The 18,368-nt window shown below is 46.0% G+C and overlaps 8 non-coding genes across 8 annotated transcripts; all 8 read right to left on the bottom strand.

Annotated features, from left to right (window-relative positions):
• Window positions 1-793: 793 nt before the first annotated feature.
• LOC130336140 (U2 spliceosomal RNA) lies at window positions 794-984 on the bottom strand. Its single transcript, XR_008877616.1, has one exon. It is a non-coding gene; the product is annotated as a U2 spliceosomal RNA (small nuclear RNA).
• Window positions 985-3,077: 2,093 nt separating this feature from the next.
• On the bottom strand, window positions 3,078-3,268 carry LOC130336139 (U2 spliceosomal RNA). The gene has a single exon (XR_008877615.1). It is a non-coding gene; the product is annotated as a U2 spliceosomal RNA (small nuclear RNA).
• A 2,042-nt stretch (window positions 3,269-5,310) lies between these two features.
• LOC130336084 (U2 spliceosomal RNA) lies at window positions 5,311-5,503 on the bottom strand. The gene has a single exon (XR_008877579.1). It is a non-coding gene; the product is annotated as a U2 spliceosomal RNA (small nuclear RNA).
• A 2,100-nt stretch (window positions 5,504-7,603) lies between these two features.
• On the bottom strand, window positions 7,604-7,796 carry LOC130336082 (U2 spliceosomal RNA). The gene has a single exon (XR_008877577.1). It is a non-coding gene; the product is annotated as a U2 spliceosomal RNA (small nuclear RNA).
• Window positions 7,797-9,907: 2,111 nt separating this feature from the next.
• LOC130336079 (U2 spliceosomal RNA) lies at window positions 9,908-10,097 on the bottom strand. The gene has a single exon (XR_008877575.1). It is a non-coding gene; the product is annotated as a U2 spliceosomal RNA (small nuclear RNA).
• Window positions 10,098-12,219: 2,122 nt separating this feature from the next.
• Window positions 12,220-12,409, bottom strand: LOC130336081 (U2 spliceosomal RNA). Its single transcript, XR_008877576.1, has one exon. It is a non-coding gene; the product is annotated as a U2 spliceosomal RNA (small nuclear RNA).
• Window positions 12,410-14,514: 2,105 nt separating this feature from the next.
• Window positions 14,515-14,705, bottom strand: LOC130336138 (U2 spliceosomal RNA). Its single transcript, XR_008877614.1, has one exon. It is a non-coding gene; the product is annotated as a U2 spliceosomal RNA (small nuclear RNA).
• Window positions 14,706-16,803: 2,098 nt separating this feature from the next.
• LOC130336083 (U2 spliceosomal RNA) lies at window positions 16,804-16,996 on the bottom strand. The gene has a single exon (XR_008877578.1). It is a non-coding gene; the product is annotated as a U2 spliceosomal RNA (small nuclear RNA).
• Window positions 16,997-18,368: the final 1,372 nt, after the last annotated feature.

Here is an 18,368-nt window from a genome sequence, read left to right as displayed (position 1 = left end):
TCGGCTGAAAGTAGGCCAGAATGTCAGTCCATGTTGGAGCAGGTTTAGATACAGTCTAAAGTATAGATCTCAAAGTCTGTGCACAGAATTTAGCAAGGGCCTCGCACCTTCTGATGCATCAGGTAGGTGCACAATAGCATAGCCTAACCCTCTGTACTTTGGTCTATATTGATGCGGGACATAGACAGCCAGCTGATGACCAATCCATTAGTGCAATGGATGGCTGGAAGCATTTGTCTTTGCCTTTGCAATACCACAGAAGCAATGCATGGTCAATGTACAGCAATGACACACCTGTGTGAACAGCCAGGAGACCCCCCCCCCCCCCCCATGTTATGTTACATAGTTACATAGTTAGTACGGTCGAAAAAAGACATATGTCCATCAAGTTCAACCAGGGAATTAAGGGGTAGGGGTGTGGCGCGATATTGGGGAAGGGATGAGATTTTATATTTCTTCATAAGCATTAATCTTATTTTGTCAATTAGGAACATTCAGCACCCACCCGCTATCAAGGCAGCTGCCTATCATGTCATGCCCTACCTGCACAGGTGTGCTGGCTACTCAAATGATCCAATTAAGGAGGCCATTTAGTCAGCAGCAGCAGAAGTCCTGTGCCTGGACGCTCCAACAGCGGCCAGACACAAGCAGAAGCAGAAGCAGCAGAAGCAGCAGCAGCACCACCTTTTGTTTTTTGGCTGCAGCAGCAGCAAGGCCCACAGGGCTGGCTAGCTGGCTAGCCAGCAAGCAGGTAGCAATGAAAGTAGGAATCTTTCTTTTTAACCCTGTAAGGGGGTGGTGCACTGTACCCGAAGATACTGCCATATCGGGTCAATGCATAGGGCGACGGAAGCAAGCTTCGAAATCGGCCCCCGTTCTCAAAAATCCATTTAATATATGGTCCCCAGATAGGGGACGTATCAGATATTAAACTGATAAGAACAGATACTACACTTGATCTTAGCCAAAAGGCCGAGAAGCGATAACCGTGAAAGGGGCGGGCCCAACAAGGTGCCCTTCATGGGCACTATCACTGCTTGCTGTCAGGGAGGCTGCCAGACAATTTTCCATGCACACTCTGGGCTGGGGGGCAGTCAACCACCAGTACACACAGCAGAACCTAAACCCATACCATTATTGCTAAGCAGCAAGACAGGGGCCCATTGCACTCCCACGGGGCCTTTTTAAATGCAATCCATAACCCGGATTTGCCAGGAACCCTTCTTACTCCTCCTACTTGCATGTGACACTGGGCTTAGGATCTGCATAGGAAACACACACACAAGCACACACCTACCTTTGTTGCCTGCAGATGCCTCCTTGGCTGTCCCCAAACGGTATCAAACCAACACCCACGGGAAGCTGTAAGCATAGAGGACATGCCTGCACCCCATTGGACTTACCTGTGTGGGTTAAATCCGGGTTATTTGACAACCTATGGCGGTGATGGTTCTGCTCAGGCAGAGCAGTGCTGATGCTCCTCATAAAGCTGTCGCTGCTGTGAAGGTTCTAGGTGACATCACAAATCCCTATGGTTACATACACAACAAAGCTGGGTTGTTGTTGTTTACACTCTGCAAGGCCTGTGGAAGTGAGTGACATCATAGCACTGTAGTTCTGAGGGTTCTAGATGGATGCAACAATCTCCTGTTGCTTCTATGAAGGCCATAATAGACGACATCACCAAACAGCTCCATAGTCACATACACAGCAAAGGAGAGATGTTGTTTACACCTAGTGATGTCAGTGGTATTGAGTGACATCACAGCACAGTGCTAAGGCTCCTGGGCCTGGACACAGCAGCGGCTGCAATATCTCAACGGAGAATACGTTTATATATATGTGTGTGTGTGCGTATATATATATATATATATATATATATATATATATATATATATATATTTCTCCGCCGAAATCACTTTTAAACCCATTTCCACCTTTTTTTCCCTTCTCTTCCTCTTACTTTTTTTTCACGTTTTTTTACGTTTTTCTCCTTTTCGCCTCTTTTCTGGACGTATTATTCTTCTTTTTCTTCTTTTTTTTCGTCTAATGCATACCCCATCAGTGCAGCAATGCTTATTCAATACCGCCAGCAGATGGAGACACTGGGGGATAATTTTCTAAGGATTTATACTGATTTTTCCTGTCTGAATTTGTCGCACAGAAAGTTGCAGGCCAAATATGTGTGACATTTCTGCGACTTTAGCTTCTAGAGCATTTTTACAACATTATACATAGGTGCTGAATACATAAAAAGCGACTGTTCAGCGACAGACAAGTCGCATCGGCTGAAAGTAGGCCAGAATGTCAGTCCATGTTGGAGCAGGTTTAGATACAGTCTAAAGTATAGATCTCAAAGTCTGTGCACAGAATTTAGCAAGGGCCTCGCACCTTCTGATGCATCAGGTAGGTGCACAATAGCATAGCCTAACCCTCTGTACTTTGGTCTATATTGATGCGGGACATAGACAGCCAGCTGATGACCAATCCATTAGTGCAATGGATGGCTGGAAGCATTTGTCTTTGCCTTTGCAATACCACAGAAGCAATGCATGGTCAATGTACAGCAATGACACACCTGTGTGAACAGCCAGGAGACCCCCCCCCCCCCCCCATGTTATGTTACATAGTTACATAGTTAGTACGGTCGAAAAAAGACATATGTCCATCAAGTTCAACCAGGGAATTAAGGGGTAGGGGTGTGGCGCGATATTGGGGAAGGGATGAGATTTTATATTTCTTCATAAGCATTAATCTTATTTTGTCAATTAGGAACATTCAGCACCCACCCGCTATCAAGGCAGCTGCCTATCATGTCATGCCCTACCTGCACAGGTGTGCTGGCTACTCAAATGATCCAATTAAGGAGGCCATTTAGTCAGCAGCAGCAGAAGTCCTGTGCCTGGACGCTCCAACAGCGGCCAGACACAAGCAGAAGCAGAAGCAGCAGAAGCAGCAGCAGCACCACCTTTTGTTTTTTGGCTGCAGCAGCAGCAAGGCCCACAGGGCTGGCTAGTTGGCTAGCCAGCAAGCAGGTAGCAATGAAAGTAGGAATCTTTCTTTTTAACCCTGTAAGGGGGTGGTGCACTGTACCCGAAGATACTGCCATATCGGGTCAATGCATAGGGCGACGGAAGCAAGCTTCGAAATCGGCCCCCGTTCTCAAAAATCCATTTAATATATGGTCCCCAGATAGGGGACGTATCAGATATTAAACTGATAAGAACAGATACTACACTTGATCTTAGCCAAAAGGCCGAGAAGCGATAACCGTGAAAGGGGCGGGCCCAACAAGGTGCCCTTCATGGGCACTATCACTGCTTGCTGTCAGGGAGGCTGCCAGACAATTTTCCATGCACACTCTGGGCTGGGGGGCAGTCAACCACCAGTACACACAGCAGAACCTAAACCCATACCATTATTGCTAAGCAGCAAGACAGGGGCCCATTGCACTCCCACGGGGCCTTTTTAAATGCAATCCATAACCCGGATTTGCCAGGAACCCTTCTTACTCCTCCTACTTGCATGTGACACTGGGCTTAGGATCTGCATAGGAAACACACACACAAGCACACACCTACCTTTGTTGCCTGCAGATGCCTCCTTGGCTGTCCCCAAACGGTATCAAACCAACACCCACGGGAAGCTGTAAGCATAGAGGACATGCCTGCACCCCATTGGACTTACCTGTGTGGGTTAAATCCGGGTTATTTGACAACCTATGGCGGTGATGGTTCTGCTCAGGCAGAGCAGTGCTGATGCTCCTCATAAAGCTGTCGCTGCTGTGAAGGTTCTAGGTGACATCACAAATCCCTATGGTTACATACACAACAAAGCTGGGTTGTTGTTGTTTACACTCTGCAAGGCCTGTGGAAGTGAGTGACATCATAGCACTGTAGTTCTGAGGGTTCTAGATGGATGCAACAATCTCCTGTTGCTTCTATGAAGGCCATAATAGACGACATCACCAAACAGCTCCATAGTCACATACACAGCAAAGGAGAGATGTTGTTTACACCTAGTGATGTCAGTGGTATTGAGTGACATCACAGCACAGTGCTAAGGCTCCTGGGCCTGGACACAGCAGCGGCTGCAATATCTCAACGGAGAATACGTTTATATATATGTGTGTGTGTGCGCGTATATATATATATATATATATATATATATATATATATATATATATATTTCTCCGCCGAAATCACTTTTAAACCCATTTCCACCTTTTTTTCCCTTCTCTTCCTCTTACTTTTTTTTCACGTTTTTTTACGTTTTTCTCCTTTTCGCCTCTTTTCTGGGCGTATTATTCTTCTTTTTCTTCTTTTTTTTCGTCTAATGCATACCCCATCAGTGCAGCAATGCTTATTCAATACCGCCAGCAGATGGAGACACTGGGGGATAATTTTCTAAGGATTTATACTGATTTTTCCTGTCTGAATTTGTCGCACAGAAAGTTGCAGGCCAAATATGTGTGACATTTCTGCGACTTTAGCTTCTAGAGCATTTTTACAACATTATACATAGGTGCTGAATACATAAAAAGCGACTGTTCAGCGACAGACAAGTCGCATCGGCTGAAAGTAGGCCAGAATGTCAGTCCATGTTGGAGCAGGTTTAGATACAGTCTAAAGCATAGATCTCAAAGTCTGTGCACAGAATTTAGCAAGGGCCTCGCACCTTCTGATGCATCAGGTAGGTGCACAATAGCATAGCCTAACCCTCTGTACTTTGGTCTATATTGATGCGGGACATAGACAGCCAGCTGATGACCAATCCATTAGTGCAATGGATGGCTGGAAGCATTTGTCTTTGCCTTTGCATGCCAGGAGACCCCCCCCCCCCCCCATGTTATGTTACATAGTTACAATAGTTAGTACGGTCGAAAAAAGACATATGTCCATCAAGTTCAACCAGGGAATTAAGGGGTAGGGGTGTGGCGCGATATTGGGGAAGGGATGAGATTTATTATTTCTTCATAAGCATTAATCTTATTTTGTCAATTAGGAACATTCAGCACCCCACCCGCTATCAAGGCAGCTGCCTATCATGTCATGCCCTACCTGCACAGGTGTGCTGGCTACTCAAATGATCCAATTAAGGAGGCCATTTAGTCAGCAGCAGCAGAAGTCCTGTGCCTGGACGCTCCAACAGCGGCCAGACACAAGCAGAAGCAGAAGCAGCAGAAGCAGCAGCAGCACCACCTTTTGTTTTTTGGCTGCAGCAGCAGCAAGGCCCACAGGGCTGGCTAGCTGGCTAGCCAGCAAGCAGGTAGCAATGAAAGTAGGAATCTTTCTTTTTAACCCTGTAAGGGGGTGGTGCACTGTACCCGAAGATACTGCCATATCGGGTCAATGCATAGGGCGACGGAAGCAAGCTTCGAAATCGGCCCCTGTTCTCAAAAATCCCATTTAATATATGGTCCCCAGATAGGGGACGTATCAGATATTAAACTGATAAGAACAGATACTCACACTTGATCTTAGCCAAAAGGCCGAGAAGCGATAACCGTGAAAGGGGCGGGCCCAACAAGGTGCCCTTCATGGGCACTATCACTGCTTGCTGTCAGGGAGGCTGCCAGACAATTTTCCATGCACACTCTGGGCTGGGGGGCAGTCAACCTACCAGTACACACAGCAGAACCTAAACCCATAACCATTATTGGCTAAGCAGCAAGACAGGGGCCCATTTGCACTCCACATCGGGGCCTTTTTAAATGCAATCCATAACCCGGATTTGCCAGGAACCCTTCTTACTCCTCCTACTTGCATGTGACACTGGGCTTAGGATCTGCATAGGAAACCACACACACAAGCACACACCTACCTTTGTTGCCTGCAGATGCCTCCTTGGCTGTCCCCAAACGGTATCAAACCAACACCCACGGGAAGCTGTAAGCATAGAGGACATGCCTGCACCCCATTGGACTTACCTTGTGTGGGTTAAATCCGGGTTATTTGACAACCTATGGCGGTGATGGTTCTGCTCAGGCAGAGCAGTGCTGATGCTCCTCATAAAGCTGTCGCTGCTGTGAAGGTTCTAGGTGACATCACAAATCCCTATGGTTACATACACAACAAAGCTGGGTTGTTGTTGTTTACACTCTGCAAGGCCTGTGGAAGTGAGTGACATCATAGCACTGTAGTTCTGAGGGTTCTAGATGGATGCAACAATCTCCTGTTGCTTCTATGAAGGCCATAATAGACGACATCACCAAACAGCTCCATAGTCCACATACACCAGCAAAGGAGAGATGTTGTTTACACCTAGTGATGTCAGTGGTATTGAGTGACATCACAGCACAGTGCTAAGGCTCCTGGGCCTGGACACAGCAGCGGCTGCAATATCTCAACGGAGAATACGTTTATATATATGTGTGTGTGTGCGCGTATATATATATATATATATATATATATATATATATATATTTCTCCGCCGAAATCACTTTTAAACCCATTTCCACCTTTTTTTCCCTCTCTTCCTCTTACTTTTTTTTCACGTTTTTTTACGTTTTTCTCCTTTTCGCCTCTTTTCTGGGGCGTATTATTCTTCTTTTTCTTCTTTTTTTTCGTCTAATGCATACCCCATCAGTGCAGCAATGCTTATTCAATACCGCCAGCAGATGGAGACACTGGGGGATAATTTTCTAAGGATTTATAACTGATTTTTCCTGTCTGAATTTGTCGCACAGAAAGTTGCAGGCCAAATATGTGTGACATTTCTGCGACTTTAGCTTCTAGAGCATTTTTACAAACATTATACATAGGTGCTGAATACATAAAAAGCGACTGTTCAGCGACAGACAAGTCGCATCGGCTGAAAGTAGGCCAGAATGTCAGTCCATGTTGGAGCAGGTTTAGATACAGTCTAAAGTATAGATCTCAAGTCTGTGCACAGAATTTAGCAAGGGCCTCGCACCTTCTGATGCATCAGGTAGGTGCACAATAGCATAGCCTAACCCTCTGTACTTTGGTCTATATTGATGCGGGACATAGACAGCCAGCTGATGACCAATCCATTAGTGGCAATGGATGGCTGGAAGCATTTGTCTTTGCCTTTGCAATACCACAGAAGCAATGCATGGTCAATGTACAGCAATGACACACCTGTGTGAACAGCCAGGAGACCCCCCCCCCCCCCCATGTTATGTTACATAGTTACTAGTTAGTACGGTCGAAAAGGACATATGTCCATCAAGTTCAACCAGGGAATTAAGGGGTAGGGGTGTGGCGCGATATTGGGGAAGGGATGAGATTTTATATTTCTTCATAAGCATTAATCTTATTTTGTCAATTAGGAACATTCAGCACCCACCCCGCTATCAAGGCAGCTGCCTATCATGTCATGCCCTACCTGCACAGGTGTGCTGGCTACTCAAATGATCCAATTAAGGAGGCCCATTTAGTCAGCAGCAGCAGAAGTCCTGTGCCTGGACGCTCCAACAGCGGCCAGACACAAGCAGAAGCAGAAGCAGCAGAAGCAGCAGCAGCACCACCTTTTGCTTTTTGGCCTGCAGCAGCAGCAAGGCCCACAGGGCTGGCTAGCTGGCTAGCCAGCAAGCAGGTAGCAATTGAAAGTAGGAATCTTTCTTTTTAACCCTGTAAGGGGTTGGTGCACTGTACCCGAAGAATACTGCCATATCGGGTCAATGCATAGGGCGACGGAAGCAATGCTTCGAAATCGGCCCCCGTTCTCAAAAATCCATTTAATATATGGTCCCCAGATAGGGGACGTATCAGATATTAAACTGATAAGAACAGATACTACACTTGATCTTAGCCAAAAGGCCGAGAAGCGATAACCGTGAAAGGGGCGGGCCCAACAAGGTGGCCCTTCATGGGCACTATCACTGCTTGCTGTCAGGGAGGCTGCCAGACAATTTTCCATGCACACTCTGGGCTGGGGGCAGTCAACCACCAGTACACACAGCAGAACCTAAACCCATACCATTATTGCTAAGCAGCAAGACAGGGGCCCATTGCACTCCCCACGGGGCCTTTTAAATGCAATCCATAACCCGGATTTGCCAGGAACCCTTCTTACTCCTCCTACTTGCCATGTGACACTGGGCTTAGGATCTGCATAGGAAACACACACACAAGCACACACCTACCTTTGTTGCCTGCAGATGCCTCCTTGGCTGTCCCCAAACGGTATCAAACCAACACCCACGGAAGCTGTAAGCATAGAGGGACATGCCTGCACCCCATTGGACTTACCTGTGTGGGTTAAATCCGGGTTATTTGACAACCTATGGCGGTGATGGTTCTGCTCAGGCAGAGCAGTGCTGATGCTCCTCATAAAGCTGCCGCTGCTGTGAAGGTTCTAGTGACATCACAAATCCCTATGGTTACATACACAACAAAGCTGGGTTGTTGTTGTTTACACTCTGCAAGGCCTGTGGAAGTGAGTGACATCATAGCACTGTATTTCTGAGGGTTCTAGATGGATGCAACAATCTCCTGTTGCTTCTATGAAGGCCATAATAGACGACATCACCAAACAGCTCCATAGTCACATACACAGCAAAGGAGAGATGTTGTTTACACCTAGTGATGTCAGTGGTATTGAGTGACATCACAGCACAGTGCTAAGGCTCCTGGGCCTGGACACAGCAGCGGCTGCAATATCTCAACGGAGAATACGTTTATATATATGTGTGTGTGTGTGCGCTGTATATATATATATATATATATATATATATATATATATATATATATATATATATATTTCTCCGCCGAAATCACTTTTAAACCCATTTCCACCTTTTTTTCCCTTCTCTTCCTCTTACTTTTTTTTCACGTTTTTTTACGTTTTTCTCCTTTTCGCCTCTTTTCTGGGCGTATTATTCTTCTTTTCTTCTTTTTTTTTCGTCTAATGCATACCCCATCCAGTGCAGCAATGCTTATTCAATACCGCCAGCAGATGGAGACACTGGGGGATAATTTTCTAAGGATTTATACTGATTTTTTCCTGTCTGAATTTGTCGCACAGAAAGTTGCAGGCCAAATATGTGTGACATTTCTGCGACTTTAGCTTCTAGAGCATTTTTAACAACATTATACATAGGTGCTGAATACATAAAAAGCGACTGTTCAGCGACAGGACAAGTCGCATCGGCTGAAAGTAGGCACAGAATGTCAGTCCATGTTGGAGCAGGTTTAGATACCAGTCTAAAGTATAGATCTCAAAGTCTGTGCACAGAATTAGCAAGGGCCTCGCACCTTCTGATGCATCAGGTAGGTGCACAATAGCATAGCCTAACCCTCTGTACTTTGGTCTATATTGATGCCGGGACATAGGACAGCCAGCTGATGACCAATCCATTAGTGCAATGGATGGCTGGAAGCATTTGTCTTTGCCTTTGCAATACCACAGAAGCAATGCATGGTCAATGTACAGCAATGACACACCTGTGTGAACAGCCAGGAGACCCCCCCCCCCCCCATGTTATGTTACATAGTTACATAGTTAGTACGGTCGAAAAAAGACATATGTCCATCAAGTTCAACCAGGGAATTAAGGGGTAGGGGTGTGCGCGATATTGGGGAAGGGATGAGATTTTATATTTCTTCATAAGCATTAATCTTATTTTGTCAATTAGGAACATTCAGCACCCACCCGCTATCAAGGCAGCTGCCTATCATGTTCATGCCCTACCTGCACAGGTGTGCTGGCTACTCAAATGATCCAATTAAGGAGGCCAGTTAGTCAGCAGCAGCAGAAGTCCTGTGCCTGGACGCTCCAACAGCGGCCAGACACAAGCAGAAGCAGAAGCAGCAGAAGCAGCAGCAGCACCACCTTTTGTTTTTTGGCTGCAGCAGCAGCAAGGCCCAAAGGGCTGGCTAGCTGGCTAGCCAGCAAGCAGGTAGCAATGAAAGTAGGAATCTTTCTTTTTAACCCTGTAAGGGGGTGGTGCACTGTACCCGAAGATACTGCCATATCGGGTCAATGCATAGGGCGACGGAAGCAAGCTTCGAAATCGGCCCCCGTTCTCAAAATCCATTTAATATATGGTCCCCAGATAGGGGACGTATCAGATATTAAACTGATAAGAACAGATACTACACTTGATCTTAGCCAAAAGGCCGAGAAGCGATAACCGTGAAAGGGGCGGGCCCAACAATGGTGCCCTTCATGGGCACTATCACTGCTTGCTGTCAGGGAGGCTGCCAGACAATTTTCCATGCACACTCTGGGCTGGGGGGCAGTCAACCACCAGTACACACAGCAGAACCTAAACCCATACCATTATTGCTAAGCAGCAAGACAGGGGCCCATTGCACTCCCACGGGGCCTTTTTAAATGCAATCCATAACCCGGATTTGCCAGGAACCCTTCTTACTCCTCCTACTTGCATGTGACACTGGGCTTAGGATCTGCATAGGAAACACACACACAAGCACACACCTACCTTTGTTTGCCTGCAGATGCCTCCTTGGCTGTCCCCAAACGGTATCAAACCAACACCCACGGGAAGCTGTAAGCATAGAGGACATGCCTGCACCCCATTGGACTTACCTGTGTGGGTTAAATCGGGTTATTTGACAACCTATGGCGGTGATGGTTCTGCTCAGGCAGAGCAGTGCTGATGCTCCTCATAAAGCTGTCGCTGCTGTGAAGGTTCTAGGTGACATCACAAAATCCCTATGGTTACATACACAACAAAGCTGGGTTGTTGTTGTTTACACTCTGCAAGGCCTGTGGAAGTGAGTGACATCATAGCACTGTAGTTCTGAGGGTTCTAGATGGATGCAACAATCTCCTGTTGCTTCTATGAAGGCCATAATAGACGACATCACCAAACAGCTCCATAGTCACATACACAGCAAAGGAGAGATGTTGTTTACACCTAGTGATGTCAGTGGTATTGAGTGACATCACAGCACAGTGCTAAGGCTCCTGGGCCTGGACACAGCAGCGGCTGCAATATCTCAACGGAGAATACGTTTATATATATTATGTGTGTGTGTGCGCGTATATATATAATATATATACTATATATATATATATATATATATATATATTTCTCCGCCGAAATCACTTTTAAACCCATTTCCACCTTTTTTTTCCCTTCTCTTCCTCTTACTTTTTTTTCACGTTTTTTTACGTTTTTCTCCTTTTCGCCTCTTTTCTGGGCGTATTATTCTTCTTTTTCTTCTTTTTTTTCGTCTTAATGCATACCCCATCAGTGCAGCAATGCTTATTCAATACCGCCAGCAGATGGAGACACTGGGGGATAATTTTCTAAGGATTTATACTGATTTTTCCTGTCTGAATTTGTCGCACAGAAAGTTGCAGGCCAAATATGTGTGACATTTCTGCGACTTTAGCTTCTAGAGCATTTTTACAACATTATACATAGGTGCTGAATACATAAAAAGCGACTGTTCAGCGACAGACAAGTCGCATCGGCTGAAAGTAGGCCAGAATGTCAGTCCATGTTGGAGCAGGTTTAGATACAGTCTAAAGTGTTCATAGATATCTCAAAGTCTTATGCACAGAATTTAGCAAGGGCCTCGCACCTTCTGATGCATCAGGTAGGTGCAACAATAGCATAGCCTAACCCTCTGTACTTTGGTCTATATTGATGCGGGACATAGACAGCCAGCTGATGACCAATCCATTAGTGCAATGGATGGCTGGAAGCATTTGTCTTTGCCTTTGCAATACCACAGAAGCAATGCATGGTCAATGTACAGCAATGACACACCTGTGTGAACAGCCAGGAGAACCCCCCCCCCCCCCATGTTATGTTACATAGTTACATAGTTAGTACGGTCGAAAAAAGACATATGTCCCATCAAGTTCAACCAGGGAATAAGGGGTAGGGGTGTGGCGCGATATTGGGGAAGGGATGAGATTTTATATTTCTTCATAAGCATTAATCTTATTTTGTCCAATTAGGAACATTCAGCACCCACCCGCTATCAAGGCAGCTGCCTATCATGTCATGCCCTACCTGCACAGGTGTGCTGGCTACTCAAATGATCCAATTAAGGAGGCCATTTAGTCAGCAGCAGCAGAAGTCCTGTGCCTGGACGCTCCAACAGCGGCCAGACACAAGCAGAAGCAGAAGCAGCAGAAGCAGCAGAAGCAGCAGCAGCACCACCTTTTGTTTTTTGGCTGCAGCAGCAGCAAGGCCCACAGGGCTGGCTAGCTGGCTAGCCAGCAAGCAGGTAGCAATGAAAGTAGGAATCTTTCTTTTTAACCCCTGTAAGGGGGTGGTGCACTGTACCCGAAGATACTGCCATATCGGGTCAATGCATAGGGCGACGGAAGCAAGCTTCGAAATCGGCCCCCGTTCTCAAAAATCCATTTAATATATGGTCCCCAGATAGGGGACGTATCAGATATTAAACTGATAAGAACAGATACTACACTTGATCTTAGCCAAAAGGCGAGAAGCGATAACCGTGAAAGGGGCGGGCCCAACAAGGTGCCCTTCATGGGCACTATCACTGCTTGCTGTCAGGGAGGCTGCCAGACAATTTTCCATGCACACTCTGGGCTGGGGGGCAGTCAACCCACCAGTACACACAGCAGAACCTAAACCCATACCTTATTGCTAAGCAGCAAGACAGGGGCCCATTGCACTCCCACGGGGCCTTTTTAAATGCAATCCATAACCCGGATTTGCCAGGAACCCTTCTTACTCCTCCTACTTGCATGTGACACTGGGCTTAGGATCTGCATAGGAAACACACACACAAGCACACACCTACCTTTGTTGCCTGCAGATGCCTCCTTGGCTGTCCCCAAACGGTATCAAACAACACCCACGGGAAGCTGTAAGCATAGAGGACATGCCTGCACCCATTGGACTTACCTGTGTGGGTTAAATCCGGGTTATTTGACAACCTATGGCGGTGATGGTTCTGCTCAGGCAGAGCAGTGCTGATGCTCCTCATAAAGCTGTCGCTGCTGTGAAGGTTCTAGGTGACATCACAAATCCCTATGGTTACATACACAACAAAGCTGGGTTGTTGTTGTTTACACTCTGCAAGGCCTGTGGAAGTGAGTGACATCATAGCACTGTAGTTCTGAGGGGTTCTAGATGGATGCAACAATCTCCAGTTGCTTCTATGAAGGCCATAATAGACGACATCACCAAACAGCTCCATAGTCACATACACAGCAAAGGAGAGATGTTGTTTACACCTAGTGATGTCAGTGGTATTGAGTGACATCACAGCACAGTGCTAAGGCTCCTGGGCCTGGACACAGCAGCGGCTGCAATATCTCAACGGAGAATACGTTTATATATATGTGTGTGTGTGCGCGTATATATATATATATATATATATATATATATATATATATATTTCTCCGCCGAAATCACTTTTAAAACCCATTTCCACCTTTTTTTCCCCTTCTCTTCTCTTACTTTTTTTTCACGTTTTTTTACGTTTTTCTCCTTTTCGCCTCTTTTCTGGGCGTATTATTCTTCTTTTTCTTCATTTTTTTTCGTCTAATGCAATACCCCATCAGTGCAGCAATGCTTATTCAATACCCGCAGCAGATGGAGACACTGGGGGATAATTTTCTAAGGATTTATACTGATTTTTCCTGTCTGAATTTGTCGCACAGAAAGTTGCAGGCCAAATATGTGTGACATTTCTGCGACTTTAGCTTCTAGAGCATTTTTACAACATTATACATAGGGTGCTGAATACATAAAAAGCGACTGTTCAGCGACAGACAAGTCGCATCGGCTGAAAGTAGGCCAGAATGTCAGTCCATGTTGGAGCAGGTTTAGATACAGTCTAAAGTATAGATCTCAAAGTCTGTGCACAGAATTTAGCAAGGGCCTCGCACCTTCTGATGCATCAGGTAGGTGCACAATAGCATAGCCTAACCCTCTGTACTTTGGTCTATATTGATGCGGGACATAGACAGCCAGCTGATGACCAATCCATTAGTGCAATGGATGGCTGGAAGCATTTGTCTTTGCCCTTTGCAATACCACAGAAGCAATGCATGGTCAATGTACAGCAATGACACACCTGTGTGAACAGCCAGGAGACCCCCCCCCCCCCCCCCCATGTTATGTTACATAGTTACATAGTTAGTACGGTCGAAAAAAGACATATGTCCATCAAGTTCAACCAGGGAATTAAGGGGTAGGGGTGTGGCGCGATATTGGGGAAGGGATGAGATTTTATATTTCTTCATAAGCATTAATCTTATTTTGTCAATTAGGAACATTCAGCACCCACCCGCTATCAAGGCAGCTGCCTATCATGTCATGCCCTACCTGCACAGGTGTGCTGGCTACTCAAATGATCCAATTAAGGAGGCCATTTAGTCAGCAGCAGCAGAAGTCCTGTGCCTGGACGCTCCAACAGCGGCCAGACACAAGCAGAAGCAGAAGCAGCAGAAGCAGCAGCAGCAAGCAGCAGCACCACCTTTTGTTTTTTGGCTGCAGCAGCAGCAAGGCCCACAGGGCTGGCTAGCTGGCTAGCCAGCAAGCAGGTAGCAATGAAAGTAGGAATCTTTCTTTTTAACCCTGTAAGGGGGTGGTGCACTGTACCCGAAGATACTGCCATATCGGGTCAATGCATAGGGCGACGGAAGCAAGCTTCGAAATCGGCCCCCGTTCTCAAAAATCCATTTAATATATGGTCCCCAGATAGGGGACGTATCAGATATTAAACTGATAAGAACAGATACTACACTTGATCTTAGCCAAAAGGCCGAGAAGCGATAACCGTGAAAGGGGCGGGCCACAACAAGGTGCCCTTCATGGGCACTATCACTGCTTGCTGTCAGGGAGGCTGCCAGACAATTTTCCATGCACACTCTGGGCTGGGGGCAGTCAACCACCAGTACACACAGCAGAACCTAAACCCATACCATTATTGCTAAGCAGCAAGACAGGGGCCCATTGCACTCCCACGGGGGCCTTTTTAAATGCAATCCATAACCCGGATTTGCCAGGAACCCTTCTTACTCCTCCTACTTGCATGTGACACTGGGCTTAGGATCTGCATAGGAAACACACACACAAGCACACACCTACCTTTGTTGCCTGCAGATGCCTCCTTGGCTGTCCCCAAACGGTATCAAACCAACACACCCACGGAAGCTGTAAGCATAGAGGACATGCCTGCACCCCATTGGACTTACCTGTGTGGGTTAAATCCGGGTTATTTGACAACCTATGGCGGTGATGGTTCTGCTCAGGCAGAGCAGTGCTGATGCTCCTCATAAAGCTGTCGCTGCTGTGAAGGTTCTAGGTGACATCACAAATCCCTATGGTTACATACACAACAAAGCTGGGTTGTTGTTGTTTACACTCTGCAAGGCCTGTGGAAGTGAGTGACATCATAGCACTGTAGTTCTGAGGGTTCTAGATGGATGTAACAATCTCCTGTTGCTTCTATGAAGGCCATAATAGACGACATCACCAAACAGCTCCATAGTCACATACACAGCAAAGGAGAGATGTTGTTTACACCTAGTGATGTCAGTGGTATTGAGTGACATCACAGCACAGTGCTAAGGCTCCTGGGCCTGGACACAGCAGCGGCTGCAATATCTCAACGGAGAATACGTTTATATATATGTGTGTGTGTGCGCGTATATATATATATATATATATATATATATATATAAATATATATTTCTCCGCCGAAATCACTTTTAAACCCATTTCCACCTTTTTTTCCCTTCTCTTCCTCTTACTTTTTTTTCACGTTTTTTTACGTTTTTCTCCTTTTCGCCTCTTTTCTGGGCGTATTATTCTTCTTTTTCTTCTTTTTTTTCGTCTAATGCATACCCCATCAGTGCAGCAATGCTTATTCAATACCGCCAGCAGATGGAGACACTGGGGGATAATTTTCTAAGGATTTATACTGATTTTTCCTGTCTGAATTTGTCGCACAGAAAGTTGCAGGCCAAATATGTGTGACATTTCTGCGACTTTAGCTTCTAGAGCATTTTTACAACATTATACATAGGTGCTGAATACATAAAAAGCGACTGTTCAGCGACAGACAAGTCGCATCGGCTGAAAGTAGGCCAGAATGTCAGTCCATGTTGGAGCAGGTTTAGATACAGTCTAAAGTATAGATCTCAAAGTCTGTGCACAGAATTTAGCAAGGGCCTCGCACCTTCTGATGCATCAGGTAGGTGCACAATAGCATAGCCTAACCCTCTGTACTTTGGTCTATATTGATGCGGGACATAGACAGCCAGCTGATGACCAATCCATTAGTGCAATGGATGGCTGGAAGCATTTGTCTTTGCCTTTGCAATACCACAGAAGCAATGCATGGTCAATGTACAGCAATGACACACCTGTGTGAACAGCCAGGAGACCCCCCCCCCCCCCCCCATGTTATGTTACATAGTTACATAGTTAGTACGGTCGAAAAAAGACATATGTCCATCAAGTTCAACCAGGAATTAAGGGGTAGGGGTGTGGCGCGATATTGGGGAAGGGATGAGATTTTATATTTCTTCATAAGCATTAATCTTATTTTGTCAATTAGGAACATTCAGCACCCACCCGCTATCAAGGCAGCTGCCTATCATGTCATGCCCTACCTGCACAGGTGTGCTGGCTACTCAAATGATCCAATTAAGGAGGCCATTTAGTCAGCAGCAGCAGAAGTCCTGTGCCTGGACGCTCCAACAGCGGCCAGACACAAGCAGAAGCAGAAGCAGCAGAAGCAGCAGCAGCAGCACACACCTTTTGTTTTTTGGCTGCAGCAGCAGCAAGGCCCACAGGGCTGGCTAGCTGGCTAGCCAGCAAGCAGGTAGCAATGAAAGTAGGAATCTTTCTTTTTAACCCTGTAAGGGGGGTGGTGCACTGTACCCGAAGATACTGCCATATCGGGTCAATGCATAGGGCGACGGAAGCAAGCCTTCGAAATCGGCCCCCGTTCTCAAAAATCCATTTAATATATGGTCCCCAGATAGGGGACGTATCAGATATTAAAACTGATAAGAACAGATACTACACTTGATCTTAGCCAAAAGGCCGAGAAGCGATAACCGTGAAAGGGGCGGGCCCAACAAGGTGCCCCTTAACAATGGGCACTATCACTGCTTGCTGTCAGGGAGGCTGCCAGACAATTTTCCATGCACACTCTGGGCTGGGGGGCAGTCAACCACCAGTACACACAGCAGAACCTAAACCCATACCATTATTGCTAAGCAGCAAGACAGGGGCCCATTGCACTCCCACGGGGCCTTTTTAAATGCAATCCATAACCCGGATTTGCCAGGAACCCTTCTTACTCCTCCTACTTGCATGTGACACTGGGCTTAGGATCTGCATAGGAAACACACACACAAGCACACACCTACCTTTGTTGCCTGCAGATGCCTCCTTGGCTGTCCCCAAACGGTATCAAACCAACACCCACGGGAAGCTGTAAGCATAGAGGACATGCCTGCACCCCATTGGACTTACCTGTGTGGGTTAAATCCGGGTTATTTGACAACCTATGGCGGTGATGGTTCTGCTCAGGCAGAGCAGTGCTGATGCTCCTCATAAAGCTGTCGCTGCTGTGAAGGTTCTAGGTGACATCAACAAATCCCTATGGTTACATACACAACAAAGCTGGGTTGTTGTTGTTACACTCTGCAAGGCCTGTGGAAGTGAGTGACATCATAGCACTGTAGTTCTGAGGGTTCTAGATGGATGCAACAATCTCCTGTTGCTTCTATGAAGGCCATAATAGACGACATCACCAAACAGCTCCATAGTCACATACACAGCAAAGGAGAGATGTTGTTTACACCTAGTGATGTCAGTGGTATTGAGTGACATCACAGCACAGTGCTAAGGCTCCTGGCCTGGACACAGCAGCGGCTGCAATATCTCAACGGAGAATACGTTTATATATATGTGTGTGTGTGCGCGTATATATATATATATATATATATATATATATATATATATATATATATATTTCTCCGCCGAAATCACTTTTAAACCCATTTCCACCTTTTTTCCCTTCTCTTCCTCTTACTTTTTTTTCACGTTTTTTACGTTTTTCTCCTTTTCGCCTCTTTTCTGGGCGTATTATTCTTCTTTTTCTTCTTTTTTTTCGTCTAATGCATACCCCATCAGTGCAGCAATGCCTATTCAATACCGCCAGCAGATGGAGACACTGGGGGATAATTTTCTAAGGATTTATACTGATTTTTCCTGTCTGAATTTGTCGCACAGAAAGTTGCAGGCCAAATATGTGTGACATTTCTGCGACTTTAGCTTCTAGAGCATTTTTACAACATTATACATAGGTGCTGAATACATAAAAAGCGACTGTTCAGCGACAGACAAGTCGCATCGGCTGAAAGTAGGCCAGAATGTCAGTCCATGTTGGAGCAGGTTTAGATACAGTCTAAAGTATAGA

The sequence above is a fragment of the Hyla sarda genome, unplaced genomic scaffold, assembly GCF_029499605.1.
Source record: "Hyla sarda isolate aHylSar1 unplaced genomic scaffold, aHylSar1.hap1 scaffold_467, whole genome shotgun sequence".
NCBI classification, from domain to species: Eukaryota; Metazoa; Chordata; class Amphibia; order Anura; family Hylidae; genus Hyla; species Hyla sarda.
The sequence above is the reverse complement of the archived record's forward strand: the minus strand, read 5'-3'. Positions and strand labels throughout refer to the sequence as shown.